Here is a 3,798-nt window from a genome sequence, read left to right as displayed (position 1 = left end):
CCAGCCTGGGTGATAGAGCGAGATCCTCTCTCTAAAAAATAAAATTAAAAAAATGATATTATGGAAATGAAAAACTTACCCTATGTAGAGAGAAGAGGATGAATCTATACAGCCATCTACCAGCCTTATTTTATCAGTCTTCCTACTTAAAATGACCACTTGAGAATTCCTTTATATATCAGATAAAAAATACTTAGGTTTTTTCCCAGAAGTGTCCTTATGGAATCATTTGGCATCTACAACCCAGTGCTTGCTTCTCATGGGTACCCCACGTGTTAGCCTGTCAGGAAGGAGGTAATTCAACAGGTAAACCAGTGGCCAGGCTTTGGGTCCGCATTTCATTTTCCTTTTCTCAACCTAGTTCTGCATTTACTCATCTAAAAAAAAGGGAAATAATGACAGAACCTGTCCTACACGGTTACTATGAGGAAGACTCCAAAGTTCCTAGACCCCTATTAAAAATATATATTTTTTGAAATAGACTCATAGGAGATTTCAAAAACAGTACCCGGAGTCTCATGGACCCTTCAGCGAGCTTCCCCATGGTGACGTCTTCATGTCCGTGGGACAATATCAGAACCATGTCATCGATGTTGGTATATCCCTATTAAAGAGAACACATACCTCGTTCAGCTTTTTTATTTATTTATTTATTTTTTGAGACAGGGTCTTACTCTGTTGCCCAGTCTGGAGTGCAGTGGTGCGATCTCGGCTCACTCCAGCCTTGAACTCCTGGGTTCAAGCGATCCTCCTGCCTTGGCCTCCCAAAGTGCTGGGACTGTATACAGGCATGACCCATCGTGCCCGGCTTGTTCAGCCTTTATTAGTTTTCAAAAGGTGCTCATTTGTGTTTGCAGGTGTGTGTGCAGAGTTCTGTGCAGTTTTACCCAGTGTGTGGATTTAGCAGCTACCACCCTCCAAACCATGGTACGGGATGAATTCCCTCACCACAGACCCCTCGGTCTTGCTTGACACTTTTTTTTTTTTGAGACGGAGTTTCGCTCTTGTTGCCCAGGCTGGAGTGTATTGACCACAACCTCTGCTTCCTGGGTTCAAGTGATTCTCCTGCCTCAGCCTCCCAAGGAGCTGGGATTACAGGCGTGAGCCACCATGCCTGGCCAGACATTTTTTTTTTAAAACTTTCACACACTATACAATCTGAAAATATTTTATTTTCTTAAGAGCTAGGAGATCTTCATAATTAATGATACATGGTTCTCAGATCTAAAGTGCTTATACTGGTAGGTTTTCTCTTGTCTTGGTTCTCCTGAATTGGCCAGAATTTCCTTTCCTCTCCTTGTTGCTGGGTTCTTATTAATGCCCCAAGTTAGTCTATTCAGGCAGTTGTAGCAAAACACCACCGACTGGGTGGCTTATAAACCACAGACATTTATTCACAGTTCGGAGGCTGGAGGTCCAAGATCAAGGTGTGGCAGATTTGGTGTCTGGTGGGGACCTGCTTCCTGGTTCATAGATGGCGCCTTCTTGCTGTGTCCTCACATGGTGGAAGGGGTGAGGGAGCTCTCTGGGGCCCCTTTATAAGGGCACTGATCCCATTCATGAGGCTCCAGCCTCATGACCTCATCACCTCCCTAGGGCCTCACCTCCTGACACCATTACCTTGCGGGTGAGGATTTCAACACAGGAATTTTAGGGGGACACAGACATTGAGTCCACGGCATTCCCACCCTGTCTGTCACACCAGCATGCTGCCAGGACGAATGGCATCTGAACTGGTGAGATTTTACTGTGTGCATAAATCAGCAGTCTTGTGGGCAGTGTTGACATAGCAATTAGGAGTGTTGTTTGTGGCCTAACAATACACAGAAAGTGGAGCTCAGCCCTTTGATCTTATTTATCCTGTGTGGGTGCTCCGTGTGAAACTGGCTCATGCATGTGTGAATGACAGTTTCCATTTAAGTGCATCACGCAAATGCCAAGAGATGAGATCAAATATTACACATCAGAGAACATTTCTAAGGATAGAAGTCCTGCCGGTTTCTCCTCTTCATTGTTTATTTCATTTTATTTTTTAAATTTAAGTTAAAATACATGTTAAATTTAAGTTAAATTAAGATACATGTGCAGGACTTATTTTAAATAAAAGAGACAGGGTCTCACTGTGTTGCCCAGGCTAGTCTTGAACTCCTGGGCTCAAGCATTCCACCTGCCTCCGCTGCTGGAACATAAATGCCAAGAGTGCAGGGACCTCTGTGTGTTAGAGTAACTTTCATCTCCCACATCCAAAGAACAGACCCGGCACTTAGTGTGTGCCCAAGACCATCCACTGCATGAATAGAGAGATCAACCCTCCTCATGTGCCTGGAGTTTCCTGAGGTGGGAAACCTTCAGTGCTAGCCGGGAAAGTCGCAGGCAGAGACAGGGACAAGCTGGTCACTCTACGTGTGAATAAATAAATGAATGGATGGTGGCATTATCGGCAGTTGTTCTTTATGACACTCACTGATGCCAAGTACTGGACGGGGACAATGTGTCCATTAGTTTCTCTACGGGCACAAGCTCCACCATGACAACATTAGCGTTATTTTCTTTTTGCTTTTTTTTTAGAGACCGAGTCTTACTCTGTCGCCCAGGCTGGGGTGCCGTGGTGCAATCACAGCTCACTGCAGCCTCGACCTCCCAGGCTCAAGCAATCCTCCCACCTCAGTGTCCCAAGTAGCTGGGACTACAGACGTGCACCACCACACTCAGCTAATTTATTTATTTATTTTTGTAGAGATGGGCATTGCTATGTTGTCCAGGCTGGTCTCGAACTCCTGGGCTCGAGTGATCCTCCCACCTCAGCCTCCCACGTAGCTGGGACTACAGGTGTGTCCACCATGCTTGTAGCCTTATTCTCTTAATGGGAAAGAGGGTCTGAGAGAAGGGATGCTGTGTGCCCAATGGGTTTCGCCTGCAGCACACTGCCTCCTCCCCGGGAAAGCAGGGTGTGCACACTGGGATCGGACGACAAAAGCAGAGTCATCTAGAGTTCATGGGCACGCTGCAAAGAAGGGAGACGTTAAACTCTCAAAAGCAGCAGACAGCCCCCACCAGGAAGAGACATACTTGTGAAAATCAAAGGAGGGCGAAGGCATGAGAATCGCTTGAGCCCAGGAGGTTGAGGTTGCAGTGGCCTGAGATCGTGCTACTGCACTCCAGCCTGGGTGACAGAGACCTTGTCTCAAAAAATGAAAATTCAAGTGAGGCCAGGTGTGGAGGCTCACGCCTGTCATCCCAGCACTTTGGGACTCTGAGGTGGGAGGATCACTTGAGCCCAGGAGCTCAAGATCTGTCTGGACAATATAGCATGACCCTATCTCTACAAAAAAAATTTTTTTTAAGTAGCTGGGTGTGATGGAATGCACCTGTAGTCCCAGCTACTAGGGAGGCTGAGGCAGGAGGATCGCTTGAGCCCAGGAGGTGGAGACTGCAGTGAGCCATGATGGTGCCACTGTGTTCCAGCCTGGGCAACAGAGCAAGACCCTATGTCAAAAATAAAGAAAAGAAAGTATCAAGGGAGATGATTACACAGTGCCTGGCACGCTGTAGGGTCTCCAAAAAGTAAACCTTTTCTATCCATCAGTTTCCTCTTCTCTCCAGCATGAAATCGCATATGTAAAGTTGAAAAAAGAGAGAGAGAGATATCTTAAAAAGGTAGTAATGTTGATGACAGTGTGTGTTTTGTTTTTTTTTTTTAAAGCCGGCCGGGTGCGGTGTCTCATGCCTGTAATCCCAGCACTTTGGGAGGCCGAGGCGGGCGGATCACGAGGTCAGGAGATGGAGACCATCCTGGCT

This window comes from Hylobates moloch, unplaced genomic scaffold (genome assembly GCF_009828535.3).
Source record: "Hylobates moloch isolate HMO894 unplaced genomic scaffold, HMol_V3 SCAFFOLD_7, whole genome shotgun sequence".
NCBI lineage: Eukaryota > Metazoa > Chordata > Mammalia > Primates > Hylobatidae > Hylobates > Hylobates moloch.
Note: the sequence above shows the minus strand (reverse complement) of the source record.